The sequence below is a fragment of the Eschrichtius robustus genome, chromosome 19 (genome assembly GCF_028021215.1).
Source record: "Eschrichtius robustus isolate mEscRob2 chromosome 19, mEscRob2.pri, whole genome shotgun sequence".
Taxonomy (NCBI): domain Eukaryota; kingdom Metazoa; phylum Chordata; class Mammalia; order Artiodactyla; family Eschrichtiidae; genus Eschrichtius; species Eschrichtius robustus.
Window position 1 is genome coordinate 83914 of NC_090842.1, and position 16316 is coordinate 100229.

The following is a 16316-nucleotide window of genomic DNA, read 5'->3' on the forward strand; positions in this document are numbered from 1 at the left end:
CTCGAAGTTGCTCAGCAAGCCCACAGGGGTCTGGAGGTACTCACGGATCTTGGAGGGAAAATGATGCACACCCGAGGGGCCTAGGAGTCCTGAAAAGGGTACTTCCTTTAAAATAAAGCAGAATAGGGGCTTCCCTGGTGGCGCTGTGGTTGAGAATCTACCTGCCAATGCAGGGCACACGGGTTCGAGCCCTGGTCTGGGAGGATTCCACATGCCGTGGGGCAACTGGGCCCGTGAGCCACAACTACTGAGCCTGCGCCTCTGGAGCCTCTGCTCCGCAAGAAGGGAGGCCGCGAGACTGAGAGGCCCACGCACCGCGATGAAGAGTGGCCCCCACTTACCGCAACTGGGGAGAGCCCTAGCACAGAAACGAAGACCCAACATAGCAATCAATCCATCAATCAATCTTAAAACAACAAAAAAAAATTAAAAAAATAAAATAAAATAAAGCAGAACAGCGACTAATACCTCATGGAAACAGCTGCACGCTGCCCTTTCTGCACGGTTACTCAGGGACTTACCTCGAGGCCAGTACTCACGTTGAGTTTCCCTTTAGCTCTAGAGCGTGGCAGGATGAGCTCCACCCCGGCCATCGAAGCACCCGGCTTAGCTAGACAAAACTCATTTTCTTCCCAGAGCCATGCCTACAGTGGCTAGTGGCCTGTCAACAGCAGTCACTTTCAAGTAGCTTCAAGGCAGCATGAATGGGGCTTTCAAAACAGGAAAGCAAGTCTAGTTCAATCAGGCCCCCATTTCCGCGGGCACACGCAGCATACATCCCTGTGCTTTCTAACAAGTCCAAAGAGACACAGGTTACCAAGTGGTTACTTCCCTGAATCAACTCCTCGAAGCACGGTGTTCTGCATCTAGCGAACTGCCTCAACCAAGGAAAGCCCCAGCTAGGCCTCCGGGCCCGTGGCTCTTCAAAAGCCTGCAGTGTTACCCGAGGAACTGGGGTTTAGTTGCAGTTGGAAAGCAAGCCGACATTCTCCTGGAGGCAGGGTGACTTCAGACACGGGGTCCCAGATGGAATACGAAGCCGAGGGTTTTTCTCAGTGCAGCTCAGACTAGGGCAAAGAGTCAGACTTGCACGGCAGGTTGGACCTGCTAGAACAGTATTCGTGGACCTGTGGGAGTGCTGGGGAAATCAAGCTGTCCCAAGAAAGAGTGCAGTCTGTTGCCCTACACCCGGCATACACAGAGTGGCTCTGAAGGGCTACGGGCCTGGATGTGGCTTAGCAGGCCCATGGGGGCCTGAGGGTACTCAGTGTTCTTGCAGGGAATAGGGTGCCCACGCGAGGCTCCTAGATGTCCTGCAAAGCGTACTGACGTTAAAATAATGCAGAGCAACGGCTATGGCCTCCTGGAAACTGCTGCACGCCTCCGCTTCTGCATGGCAATTCAGGGCCTTACCTTGAGACAACTGCTGAGGCTGAGTGTCCCGTTAGCGCCACAGCATGGTAGGATGCTGACTTTCTCCTCGAGCAGAGTGACTTCAGGTACGAGGTCCTCGAAGAATCCTAAGCAGAGTGTTTTCTTATGGCAGCTCAGACGGGGGCCATGACGAACACTTCCATGGAACGTCGCACTGGGTAGAAATGTGGTCCTGAAGCTGTTCCAGTGCTCTGGAAATATAGCTCTCCTTAAAGAATGAGCAGTGTGTTGCCCATCACTCGGCATACACAGAGGGGCTCCGAGGGACCGATCTTCGGGCCTCGATGTTGCTCAGCAAGCCCACAGGGGTCTGGAGGTACTCACGGATCTTGGAGGAAAAATGATGCACACCCGAGGGGCCTAGGAGTCCTGAAAAGGGTACTTCCTTTAAAATAAAGCAGAATAGGGGCTTCCCTGGTGGCGCTGTGGTTGAGAATCTGCCTGAAAATGCAGGGCACACGGGTTCGAGCCCTGGTCTGGGAGGATTCCACATGCCGTGGGTCAACTGGGCCCGTGAGCCACAACTACTGAGCCTGCGCCTCTGGAGCCTGTGCTCCGCAACAAGGGAGGCCGCGAGACTGAGAGGCCCACGCACCGCGATGAAGAGTGGCCCCCACTTACCGCAACTGGTGAGAGCCCTAGCACAGAAACCAAGACCCAACATAGGAATCAATCAATCAATCAATCAATCTTAAAACAACAATAAAAAATTAAAAAAATAAAATAAAATAAAGCAGAACAGCGACTAATACCTCATGGAAACAGCTGCACGCTGCCCTTTCTGCGCGGTTACTCAGGGACTTACCTCGAGGCCAGTACTCACGTTGAGTTTCCCTTTAGCTCTAGAGCGTGGCAGGGTGAGCTCCACCCTGGCCATCGAAGCACCCGGCTTAGCTAGACAAAACTCATTTTCTTCCCAGAGCCATGCCTACAGTGGCTAGTGGCCTGTCAACAGCAGTCACTTTCAAGTAGCTTCAAGGCAGCATGAATGGAGCTTTCAAAACGGGAAAGCAATGCTAGTTCCATCAGGCCCCCATTTCTGCGGGCACACGCAGCATACATCCCTGTGCTTTCTAACAAGTCCAAAGAGACACAGGTTACCAAGTGGTTACTTCCCTGAATCAACGCCTCGAAGCAGAGTGTTCCGCATCTAGCAAAATGCCTCAACCAAGGAACACCCCAGCTAGGCCTCCAGGCCCGTGGCTCTTCAAAAGCCTGCAGTGTTACCCGAGGAACTGGGCTTTAGTTGCAGTTGGAACGCAAGCCGACTTTCTCCTGGAGGCAGGGTGACTTCAGGCAGCAGGTCCCAGATGGAATGCGAAGCCGAGGGTTTTTCTCAGTGCAGCTCAGACTAGGGCAATGAGTCAGACTTGCACGGCACGTTGGACCTGCTAGAACAGTGTTCGTGGACCTGTGGGAGTGCTGGGGAAATCAAGCTGTCCCAAGAAAGAGTGCAGTCTCTTGCCCTACGCTCGGCATACACAGAGTAGCTCCAAAGGGCTACGGGCCTGGATGTGGCTTAGCAGGCCCATGGGGGACTGAGGGTCCTCAGTGTTCTTGCAGGGAATAGGGTGCCCACGCGAGGCTCCTAGATGTCCTGCAAAGCGTACTGACGTTAAAATAATGCAGAGCAACGGCTATGGCCTCCTGGAAACTCCTGCACGCCTCCGCTTCTGCATGGCAATTCAGGACCTTACCTCGAGGCAAGTGCTGATGCTGAGTGTCCTGTTAGCGACACAGCATGATAGGATGCTGACTTTCTCCTCGAGCAGAGTGACTTCAGGTACGAGGTCCTCGAAGAATCCTAAGCAGAGTGTTTTCTTATGGCAGCTCAGATGGGGGCCAAGACGAATATTTCCATGGCACGTCGCACTGGGTAGAAATGTGGTCCTGAGACTGTTCCAGTGCTCTGGAAATATAGCTCTCCTTGAAAAACGAGCAGTGTGTTGCCCATCACTCGGCATACACAGAGGGCCTCCGAGGGACCGACCTTGGGGCCTTGATGTTGCTCAGCAAGCACACAGGGGTATGGAGGTACTCAGGGATCTTGGAGGGAAAATGATGCACACCCGAGGGGCCTAGGAGTCCTGAAAAGGGTACTTCCTTTAAAATAAAGCAGAACAGGGGCTTCCCTGGTGGCGCAGTGGTTGACAATCTGCCTGCCAATGCAGGGTACACGGGTTCGAGCCCTGGTCTGGGAGGATTCCACATGCCGTGGAGCAACTGGGCCCGTGAGCCACAACTACTGAGCCTGCGCCTCTGGAGCCTGTGCTCCACAACAAAGGAGGCCGCGAGACTGAGAGGTCCACGCACCGCGATGAACAGTGGCCCCCACTTACCGCAACTGGAGAGAGCCCCAGCACAGAAACGAAGACCCAACATAGCAATCAATCAATCAATAAATCGTAAAACAACAAAAAAAAATTAAAAAAATAAAATAAAATAAAGCAGAACAGCGACTAATACCTCATGGAAAGAGCTGCACGCCGACCTTTCTGCGCGGTTAATCAGGGACTTACCTGGAGGCCAGGACCCACGTTGAGTTTCCCTTTAGCTCTAGAGCGTGGCAGGATGAGCTCCACCCCGGCCATCGAAGCACCCGGCTTACCTAGACAAAACTCATTGTCTTCCCAGAGCCATGCCTACAGTGGCTAGTGGCCTGTCAACAGCAGTCAATTTCAACGAGTTTCAAGGCAGCATGAATGGGGCTTTCAAAATGGGAAAGCAAGGCTAGTTCCATCAGGCCCCCATTTCCGCGGGCACACGCAGCATACATCCCTGTGCTTTCTAACAAGTCCAAAGAGACACAGGTTACCCAGTGGTTCCTTCCCTGAATCAACGCCTCGAAGCAGAGTGTTCCGCATCTAGCAAACTGCCTCAACCAAGGAACGCCCCAGCTAGGCCTCCAGGCCCGTGGCTCTTCAAAAGCCTGCAGTGTTACCCGAGGAACTGGGCTTTAGTTGCAGTTGGAACGCAAGCCGACTTTCTCCTGGAGGCAGGGTGACTTCAGGCAGGAGGTCCCAGATGGAATGCGAAGCCGAGGGTTTTTCTCAGTGCAGGTCAGACTAGGGCAATGAGTCAGACTTGCATGGCACGTTGGACCTGCTAGAACAGTGTTCGTGGACCTGTGGGAGTGCTGGGGAAATCAAGCTGTCCCAAGAAAGAGTGCAGTCTGTTGCCCTACACCCGGCATACACAGAGTGGCTCCGAAGGGCTACGGGCCTGGATGTGGCTTAGCAGGCCCATGGGGGCCTGAGGGTACTCAGTGTTCTTGCAGGGAATAGGGTGCCCACGCGAGGCTCCTAGATGTCCGGCAAAGCGTACTGACGTTAAAATAATGCAGAGCAACGGCTATGGCCTCCTGGAAACTGCTGCACGCCTGCGCTTCTGCATGGCAATTCAGGGCCTTACCTTGAGACAACTGCTGAGGCTGAGTGTCCCGTTAGCGCCACAGCATGGTAGGATGCTGACTTTCTCCTCGAGCAGAGTGACTTCAGGTACGAGGTCCTCGAAGAATCCTAAGGAGAGTGTTTTCTTATGGCAGCTCAGACGGGGGCCATGACGAACACTTCCATGGCACGTCGCACTGGGTAGAAATGTGGTCCTGAGGCTGTTCCAGTGCTCTGGAAATATAGCTCTCCTTAAAGAATGAGCAGTGTGTTGCCCATCACTCGGCATACACAGAGGGCCTCCGAGGGACCGATCTTCGGGCCTCGATGTTGCTCAGCAAGCCCACAGGGGTCTGGAGGTACTCACGGATCTTGGAGGAAAATTGATGCACAGCCGAGGGGCCTTGGAGTCCTGAAAAGGGTACTTCCTTTAAAATAAAGCAGAACAGGGGCTTCCCTGGTGGCGCAGTGGTTGACAATCTGCCTGCCAATGCAGAGGACACGGGTTCGAGCCCTGGTCTGGGAGGATTCCACATGCCGTGGAGCAACTGGCCCCGTGAGCCACAACTACTGAGCCTGCGCCTCTGGAGCCTGTGCTCCGCAACAAGGGAGGCCGCGAGACTGAGAGGCCCACGCACCGCGATGAAGAGTGGCCCCCACTTACCGCAACTGGGGAGAGCCCTAGCACAGAAACGAAGACCCAACATAGCAATCAATCAATCAATCAATCTTAAAACAACAATAAAAAATTAAAAAAATAAAATAAAATAAAGCAGAACAGCGACTAATACCTCATGGAAACAGCTGCATGCCGCCCTTTCTGCGCGGTTACTCAGGGACTTACCTCGAGGCCAGGACTCACGTTGAGTTTCCCTTTAGCTCTAGAGCGTGGCAGGATGAGCTCCACCCCGGCCATCGAAGCACCCGGCTTACCTAGACAAAACTCATTGTCTTCCCAGAGCCATGCCTACAGTGGCTAGTGGCCTGTCAACAGCAGTCAATTTCAAGTAGTTTCAAGGCAGCATGAATGGGGCTTTCAAAATGGGAAAGCAAGGCTAGTTCCATCAGGCCCCCATTTCCGCGGGCACACGCAGCATACATCCCTGTGCTTTCTAACAAGTCCAAAGAGACACAGGTTACCCAGTGGTTCCTTCCCTGAATCAACGCCTCGAAGCAGAGTGTTCCGCATCTAGCAAACTGCCTCAACCAAGGAACGCCCCAGCTAGGCCTCCAGGCCCGTGGCTCTTCAAAAGCCTGCAGTGTTACCCGAGGAACTGGGCTTTAGTTGCAGTTGGAACGCAAGCCGACTTTCTCCTGGAGGCAGGGTGACTTCAGGCAGGAGGTCCCAGATGGAATGCGAAGCCGAGGGCTTTTCTCAGTGCAGGTCAGACTAGGGCAATGAGTCAGACTTGCATGGCACGTTGGACCTGCTAGAACAGTGTTCGTGGACCTGTGGGAGTGCTGGGGAAATCAAGCTGTCCCAAGAAAGAGTGCAGTCTGTTGCCCTACACCCGGCATACACAGAGTGGCTCCGAAGGGCTACGGGCCTGGATGTGGCTTAGCAGGCCCATGGGGGCCTGAGGGTACTCAGTGTTCTTGCAGGGAATAGGGTGCCCACGCGAGGCTCCTAGATGTCCGGCAAAGCGTACTGACGTTAAAATAATGCAGAGCAACGGCTATGGCCTCCTGGAAACTGCTGCACGCCTCCGCTTCTGCATGGCAATTCAGGGCCTTACCTTGAGACAACTGCTGAGGCTGAGTGTCCCGTTAGCGCCACAGCATGGTAGGATGCTGACTTTCTCCTCGAGCAGAGTGACTTCAGGTACGAGGTCCTCGAAGAATCCTAAGGAGAGTGTTTTCTTATGGCAGCTCAGACGGGGGCCATGACGAACACTTCCATGGCACGTCGCACTGGGTAGAAATGTGGTCCTGAGGCTGTTCCAGTGCTCTGGAAATATAGCTCTCCTTAAAGAATGAGCAGTGTGTTGCCCATCACTCGGCATACACAGAGGGCCTCCGAGGGACCGATCTTCGGGCCTCGATGTTGCTCAGCAAGCCCACAGGGGTCTGGAGGTACTCACGGATCTTGGAGGAAAATTGATGCACAGCCGAGGGGCCTTGGAGTCCTGAAAAGGGTACTTCCTTTAAAATAAAGCAGAACAGGGGCTTCCCTGGTGGCGCAGTGGTTGACAATCTGCCTGCCAATGCAGGGGACACGGGTTCGAGCCCTGGTCTGGGAGGATTCCACATGCCGTGGAGCAACTGGCCCCGTGAGCCACAACTACTGAGCCTGCGCCTCTGGAGCCTGTGCTCCGCAACAAGGGAGGCCGCGAGACTGAGAGGCCCACGCACCGCGATGAAGAGTGGCCCCCACTTACCGCAACTGGGGAGAGCCCTAGCACAGAAACGAAGACCCAACATAGCAATCAATCAATCAATCAATCTTAAAACAACAATAAAAAATTAAAAAAATAAAATAAAATAAAGCAGAACAGCGACTAATACCTCATGGAAACAGCTGCATGCCGCCCTTTCTGCGCGGTTACTCAGGGACTTACCTCGAGGCCAGGACTCACGTTGAGTTTCCCTTTAGCTCTAGAGCGTGGCAGGATGAGCTCCACCCCGGCCATCGAAGCACCCGGCTTACCTAGACAAAACTCATTGTCTTCCCAGAGCCATGCCTACAGTGGCTAGTGGCCTGTCAACAGCAGTCAATTTCAAGTAGTTTCAAGGCAGCATGAATGGGGCTTTCAAAATGGGAAAGCAAGGCTAGTTCCATCAGGCCCCCATTTCCGCGGGCACACGCAGCATACATCCCTGTGCTTTCTAACAAGTCCAAAGAGACACAGGTTACCCAGTGGTTCCTTCCCTGAATCAACGCCTCGAAGCAGAGTGTTCCGCATCTAGCAAACTGCCTCAACCAAGGAACGCCCCAGCTAGGCCTCCAGGCCCGTGGCTCTTCAAAAGCCTGCAGTGTTACCCGAGGAACTGGGCTTTAGTTGCAGTTGGAACGCAAGCCGACTTTCTCCTGGAGGCAGGGTGACTTCAGGCAGGAGGTCCCAGATGGAATGCGAAGCCGAGGGTTTTTCTCAGTGCAGCTCAGACTAGGGCAATGAGTCAGACTTGCACGGCACGTTGGACCTGCTAGAACAGTGTTCGTGGACCTGTGGGAGTGCTGGGGAAATCAAGCTGTCCCAAGAAAGAGTGCAGTCTGTTGCCCTACACCCGGCATACACAGAGTGGCTCCGAAGCGCTACGGGCCTGGATGTGGCTTAGCAGGCCCATGGGGGCCTGAGGGTACTCAGTGTTCTTGCAGGGAATAGGGTGCCCACGCGAGGCTCCTAGATATCCTGCAAAGCGTACTGACGTTAAAATAATGCAGAGCAACGGATATGGCCTCCTGGAAACTGCTGCACGCCTCCGCTTCTGCATGGCAATTCAGGGCCTTACCTTGAGACAACTGCTGATGCTGAGTGTCCCGTTAGCGCCACAGCATGGTAGGATGCTGACTTTCTCCTCGAGCAGAGTGACTTCAGGTACGAGGTCCTCGACGAATCCTAAGCAGAGTGTTTTCTTATGGCAGCTCAGACGGGGGCCATGACGAACACTTCCATGGCACGTCGCACTGGGTAGAAATGTGGTCCTGAGGCTGTTCCAGTGCTCTGGAAATATAGCTCTCCTTAAAAAATGAGCAGTGTGTTGCCCATCACTCGGCATACACAGAGGGCCTCCGAGGGAACGATCTTCGGGCCTCGATGTTGCTCAGCAAGCCCACAGGGGTCTGGAGGTACTCACGGATCTTGGAGGAAAAATGATGCACACCCGAGGGGCCTAGGAGTCCTGAAAAGGGTACTTCCTTTAAAATAAAGCAGAATAGGGGCTTCCCTGGTGGCGCTGTGGTTGAGAATCTGCCAGCCAATGCAGGGCACACGGGTTCGAGCCCTGGTCTGGGAGGATTCCACATGCCGTGGAGCAACTGGGCCCGTGAGCCACAACTACTGAGCCTGCGCCTCTGGAGCCTGTGCTCCGCAACAAGGGAAGCCGCGAGACTGAGAGGCCCACGCACCGCGATGAAGAGTGGCCCCCACTTACCGCAACTGGGGAGAGCCCTAGCACAGAAACGAAGACCCAACATAGCAATCAATCCATCAATCAATCAATCTTAAAACAACAATAAAAAATTAAAAATATAAAATAAAATAAAGCAGAACAGCGACTAATACCTCATGGAAACAGCTGCACGCTGCCCTTTCTGCACGGTTACTCAGGGACTTACCTCGAGGCCAGTACTCACGTTGAGTTTCCCTTTAGCTCTAGAGCGTGGCAGGATGAGCTCCACCCCGGCCATCGAAGCACCCGGCTTAGCTAGACAAAACTCATTTTCTTCCCAGAGCCATGCCTACAGTGGCTAGTGGCCTGTCAACAGCAGTCACTTTCAAGTAGATTCAAGGCAGCATGAATGGAGCTTTCAAAACGGGAAAGCAATGCTAGTTCCATCAGGCCCCCATTTCTGCGGGCACACGCAGCATACATCCCTGTGCTTTCTAACAAGTCCAAAGAGACACAGGTTACCAAGTGGTTACTTCCCTGAATCAACTCCTCGAAGCACGGTGTTCTGCATCTAGCGAACTGCCTCAAACAAGGAAAGCCCCAGCTAGGCCTCCGGGCCCGTGGCTCTTCAAAACCTGCAGTGTTACCCGAGGAACTGGGCTTTAGTTGCAGTTGGAAAGCAAGCCGACATTCTCCTTGAGGCAGGGTGACTTCAGACACGGGGTCCCAGATGGAATACGAAGCCGAGGGTTTTTCTCAGTGCAGCTCAGACTAGGGCAATGAGTCAGACTTGCACGGCACGTTGGACCTGCTAGAACAGTGTTCGTGGACCTGTGGGAGTGCTGGGGAAATCAAGCTGTCCCAAGAAAGAGTGCAGTCTGTTGCCCTACACCCGGCATACACAGAGTGGCTCTGAAGGGCTACGGGCCTGGATGTGGCTTAGCAGGCCCATGGGGGCCTGAGGGTACTCAGTGTTCTTACAGGGAATAGAGTGCCCACGCGAGGCCCCTAGATTTCGTGCAAAGCGTACTGACGTTAAAATAATTCAGAGCAACCGCTATGGGCTCCTGGAAACTGCAGCACGCCTCCGCTTCTGCATGGCAATTCAGGGCCTTACCTTGAGACAACTGCTGACGCTGAGTGTCCCGTTAGCGCCACAGCATGGTAGGATGCTGACTTTCTCCTCGAGCAGAGTGACTTCAGGTACGAGGTCCTCGACGAATCCTAAGCAGAGTGTTTTCTTATGGCAACTCAGACGGGGGCCATGACGAACATTTCCATGGCACGTCGCACTGGGTAGAAATGTGGTCCTGAGACTGTTCCAGTGCTCTGGAAATATAGCTCTCCTTGAAACACGAGCAGTGTGTTGCCCATCACTCGGCATACACAGAGGGCCTCCGAGGGAGCGATCTTCGGGCCTCGATGTTGCTCAGCAAGCCCACAGGGGTCTGGAGGTACTCACGGATCTTGGAGCGAAAATGATGCACACCCGAGGGGCCTAGGAGTCCTGAAAAGGGTACTTCCTTTAAAATAAAGCAGAATAGGGGCTTCCCTGGTGGCGCTGTGGTTGAGAATCTGCCTGCCAATGCAGGGCACACGGGTTCGAGCCCTGGTCTGGGAGGATTCCACATGCCGTGGAGCAACTGGGCCCGTGAGCCACAACTACTGAGCCTGCGCCTCTGGAGCCTGTGCTCCGCAACAAGGGAGGCCGCGAGACTGAGAGGCCCACGCACCGCGATGAAGAGTGGCCCCCACTTACCGCAACTGGGGAGAGCCCTAGCACAGAAACGAAGACCCAACATAGCAATCAATCAATCAATCAATCTTAAAACAACAATAAAAAATTAAAAAAATAAAATAAAATAAAGCAGAACAGCGACTAATACCTCATGGAAACAGCTGCATGCCGCCCTTTCTGCGCGGTTACTCAGGGACTTACCTCGAGGCCAGGACTCACGTTGAGTTTCCCTTTAGCTCTAGAGCGTGGCAGGATGAGCTCCACCCCGGCCATCGAAGCACCCGGCTTACCTAGACAAAACTCATTGTCTTCCCAGAGCCATGCCTACAGTGGCTAGTGGCCTGTCAACAGCAGTCAATTTCAAGTAGTTTCAAGGCAGCATGAATGGAGCTTTCAAAATGGGAAAGCAAGGCTAGTTCCATCAGGCCCCCATTTCCGCGGGCACACGCAGCATACATCCCTGTGCTTTCTAACAAGTCCAAAGAGACACAGGTTACCCAGTGGTTCCTTCCCTGAATCAACGCCTCGAAGCAGAGTGTTCCGCATCTAGCAAACTGCCTCAACCAAGGAACGCCCCAGCTAGGCCTCCAGGCCCGTGGCTCTTCAAAAGCCTGCAGTGTTACCCGAGGAACTGGGCTTTAGTTGCAGTTGGAACGCAAGCCGACTTTCTCCTGGAGGCAGGGTGACTTCAGGCAGGAGGTCCCAGATGGAATGCGAAGCCGAGGGTTTTTCTCAGTGCAGCTCAGACTAGGGCAATGAGTCAGACTTGCACGGCACGTTGGACCTGCTAGAACAGTGTTCGTGGACCTGTGGGAGTGCTGGGGAAATCAAGCTGTCCCAAGAAAGAGTGCAGTCTGTTGCCCTACACCCGGCATACACAGAGTGGCTCCGAAGCGCTACGGGCCTGGATGTGGCTTAGCAGGCCCATGGGGGCCTGAGGGTACTCAGTGTTCTTGCAGGGAATAGGGTGCCCACGCGAGGCTCCTAGATATCCTGCAAAGCGTACTGACGTTAAAATAATGCAGAGCAACGGATATGGCCTCCTGGAAACTGCTGCACTCCTCCGCTTCTGCATGGCAATTCAGGGCCTTACCTTGAGACAACTGCTGAGGCTGAGTGTCCCGTTAGCGCCACAGCATGGTAGGATGCTGACTTTCTCCTCGAGCAGAGTGACTTCAGGTACGAGGTCCTGGAAGAATCCTAAGCAGAGTGTTTTCTTATGGCAGCTCAGACGGGGGCCATGACGAACATTTCCATGGCACGTCGCACTGGGTAAAAATGTGGTCCTGAGACTGTTCCAGTGCTCTGGAAATATAGCTCTCCTTAAAGAATGAGCAGTGTGTTGCCCATCACTCGGCATACACAGAGGGCCTCCGAGGGACCGATCTTCGGCCTCGAAGTTGCTCAGCAAGCCCACAGGGGTCTGGAGGTACTCACGGATCTTGGAGGGAAAATGATGCACACCCGAGGGGCCTAGGAGTCCTGAAAAGGGTACTTCCTTTAAAATAAAGCAGAATAGGGGCTTCCCTGGTGGCGCTGTGGTTGAGAATCTACCTGCCAATGCAGGGCACACGGGTTCGAGCCCTGGTCTGGGAGGATTCCACATGCCGTGGGGCAACTGGGCCCGTGAGCCACAACTACTGAGCCTGCGCCTCTGGAGCCTGTGCTCCGCAAGAAGGGAGGCCGCGAGACTGAGAGGCCCACGCACCGCGATGAAGAGTGGCCCCCACTTACCGCAACTGGGGAGAGCCCTAGCACAGAAACCAAGACCCAACATAGCAATCAATCAATCAATCAATCAATCTTAAAACAACAATAAAAAATTAAAAATCTAAAATAAAATAAAGCAGAACAGCGACTAATACCTCATGGAAACAGCTGCACGCTGCCCTTTCTGCACGGTTACTCAGGGACTTACCTCGAGGCCAGTTCTCATGTTGAGTTTCCATTTAGCTCTAGAGCGTGGCAGGATGAGCTCCACCCCGGCCATCGAAGCACCCGGCTTAGCTAGACAAAACTCATTTTCTTCCCAGAGCCATGCCTACAGTGGCTAGGGGCCTGTCAACAGCAGTCACTTTCAAGTAGCTTAAAGGCAGCATGAATGGGGCTTTCAAAATGGGAAAGCAAGGCTAGTTCAATCAGGCCCCCATTTCCGCGGGCACACGCAGCATACATCCCTGTGCTTTCTAACAAGTCCAAAGAGACACAGGTTACCAAGTGGTTACTTCCCTGAATCAACTCCTCGAAGCACGGTGTTCTGCATCTAGCGAACTGCCTCAACCAAGGAAAGCCCCAGCTAGGCCTCCGGGCCCGTGGCTCTTCAAAAGCCTGCAGTGTTACCCGAGGAACTGGGCTTTAGTTGCAGTTGGAAAGCAAGCCGACATTCTCCTGGAGGCAGGGTGACTTCAGACACGGGGTCCCAGATGGAATACGAAGCCGAGGGTTTTTCTCAGTGCAGCTCAGACTAGGGCAAAGAGTCAGACTTGCACGGCACGTTGGACCTGCTAGAACAGTATTCGTGGACCTGTGGGAGTGCTGGGGAAATCAAGCTGTCCCAAGAAAGAGTGCAGTCTGTTGCCCTACACCCGGCATACACAGAGTGGCTCTGAAGGGCTACGGGCCTGGATGTGGCTTAGCAGGCCCATGGGGGCCTGAGGGTACTCAGTGTTCTTGCAGGGAATAGGGTGCCCACGCGAGGCTCCTAGATGTCCTGCAAAGCGTACTGACGTTAAAATAATGCAGAGCAACGGATATGGCCTCCTGGAAAATGCTGCACGCCTCCGCTTCTGCATGGCAATTCAGGGCCTTACCTTGAGACAACTGCTGAGGCTGAGTGTCCCGTTAGCGCCACAGCATGGTAGGATGCTGACTTTCTCCTCGAGCAGAGTGACTTCAGGTACGAGGTCCTCGAAGAATCCTAAGCAGAGTGTTTTCTTATGGCAGCTCAGACGGGGGCCATGACGAACACTTCCATGGCACGTCGCACTGGGTAGAAATGTGGTCCTGAGGCTGTTCCAGTGCTCTGGAAATATAGCTCTCCTTAAAGAATGAGCAGTGTGTTGCCCATCACTCGGCATACACAGAGGGGATCCGAGGGACCGATCTTCGGGCCTCGATGTTGCTCAGCAAGCCCACAGGGGTCTGGAGGTACTCACGGATCTTGGAGGAAAAATGATGCACACCCGAGGGGCCTAGGAGTCCTGAAAAGGGTACTTCCTTTAAAATAAAGCAGAATAGGGGCTTCCCTGGTGGCGCTGTGGTTGAGAATCTGCCAGCCAATGCAGGGCACACGGGTTCGAGCCCTGGTCTGGGAGGATTCCACATGCCGTGGAGCAACTGGGCCCGTGAGCCACAACTACTGAGCCTGCGCCTCTGGAGCCTGTGCTCCGCAACAAGGGAGGCCGCGAGACTGAGAGGCCCACGCACCGCGATGAAGAGTGGCCCCCACTTACCGCAACTGGTGAGAGCCCTAGCACAGAAACCAAGACCCAACATAGGAATCAATCAATCAATCAATCAATCTTAAAACAACAATAAAAAATTAAAAATATAAAATAAAATAAAGCAGAACAGCGACTAATACCTCATGGAAAGAGCTGCACGCCGACCTATCCGCGCGGTTAATCAGGGACTTACCTGGAGGCCAGGACTCACGTTGAGTTTCCCTTTAGCTCTAGAGCGTGGCAGGATGACCTCCACCCCGGCCATCGAAGCACCCGGCTTACCTAGACAAAACTCATTGTCTTCCCAGAGCCATGCCTACAGTGGCTAGTGGCCTGTCAATAGCAGTCAATTTCAAGTAGTTTCAAGGCAGCATGAATGGGGCTTTCAAAATGGGAAAGCAAGGCTAGTTCCATCAGGCCCCCATTTCCGCGGGCACACGCAGCATACATCCCTGTGCTTTCTAACAAGTCCAAAGAGACACAGGTTACCCAGTGGTTCCTTCCCTGAATCAACGCCTCGAAGCAGAGTGTTCCGCATCTAGCAAAATGCCTCAACCAAGGAACACCCCAGCTAGGCCTCCAGGCCCGTGGCTCTTCAAAAGCCTACAGTGTTACCCGAGGAACTGGGCTTTAGTTGCAGTTGGAACGCAAGCCGACTTTCTCCTGGAGGCAGGGTGACTTCAGGCAGCAGGTCCCAGATGGAATGCGAAGCCGAGGGTTTTTCTCAGTGCAGCTCAGACTAGGGCAATCAGTCAGACTTGCACGGCACGTTGGACCTGCTAGAACAGTGTTCGTGGACCTGTGGGAGTGCTGGGGAAATCAAGCTGTCCCAAGAAAGAGTGCAGTCTCTTGCCCTACGCTCGGCATACACAGAGTAGCTCCAAAGGGCTACGGGCCTGGATGTGGCTTAGCAGGCCCATGGGGGACTGAGGGTCCTCAGTGTTCTTGCAGGGAATAGGGTGCCCACGCGAGGCTCCTAGATGTCCTGCAAAGCGTACTGACGTTAAAATAATGCAGAGCAACGGCTATGGCCTCCTGGAAACTGCAGCACGCCTCCGCTTCTGCATGGCAATTCAGGACCTTACCTCGAGGCAAGTGCTGATGCTGAGTGTCCTGTTAGCGACACAGCATGATAGGATGCTGACTTTCTCCTCGAGCAGAGTGACTTCAGGTACGAGGTCCTCGAAGAATCCTAAGCAGAGTGTTTTCTTATGGCAGCTCAGATGGGGGCCAAGACGAATATTTCCATGGCACGTCGCACTGGGTAGAAATGTGGTCCTGAGACTGTTCCAGTGCTCTGGAAATATAGCTCTCCTTGAAAAACGAGCAGTGTGTTGCCCATCACTCGGCATACACAGAGGGCCTCCGAGGGACCGACCTTGGGGCCTTGATGTTGCTCAGCAAGCACACAGGGGTATGGAGGTACTCAGGGATCTTGGAGGGAAAATGATGCACACCCGAGGGGCCTAGGAGTCCTGAAAAGGGTACTTCCTTTAAAATAAAGCAGAACAGGGGCTTCCCTGGTGGCGCAGTGGTTGACAATCTGCCTGCCAATGCAGGGGACACGGGTTCGAGCCCTGGTCTGGGAGGATTCCACATGCCGTGGAGCAACTGGGCCCGTGAGCCACAACTACTGAGCCTGCGCCTCTGGAGCCTGTGCTCCGCAACAAGGGAGGCCGCGAGACTGAGAGGTCCACGCACCGCGATGAACAGTGGCCCCCACTTACCGCAACTGGAGAGAGCCCCAGCACAGAAACGAAGACCCAACATAGCAATCAATCAATCAATAAATCTTAAAACAACAAAAAAAAATTAAAAAAATAAAATAAAATAAAGCAGAACAGCGACTAATACCTCATGGAAAGAGCTGCACGCCGACCTTTCTGCGCGGTTAATCAGGGACTTACCTGGAGGCCAGGACTCACGTTGAGTTTCCCTTTAGCTCTAGAGCGTGGCAGGATGAGCTCCACCCCGGCCATCGAAGCACCCGGCTTACCTAGACAAAACTCATTGTCTTCCCAGAGCCATGCCTACAGTGGCTAGTGGCCTGTCAACAGCAGTCAATTTCAAGTAGTTTCAAGGCAGCATGAATGGGGCTTTCAAAATGGGAAAGCAAGGCTAGTTCCATCAGGCCCCCATTTCCGCGGGCACACGCAGCATACATCCCTGTGCTTTCTAACAAGTCCAAAGAGACACAGGTTACCCAGTGGTTCCTTCCCTGAATCAACGCCTCGAAGCAGAGTGTTCCGCATCTAGCAAACT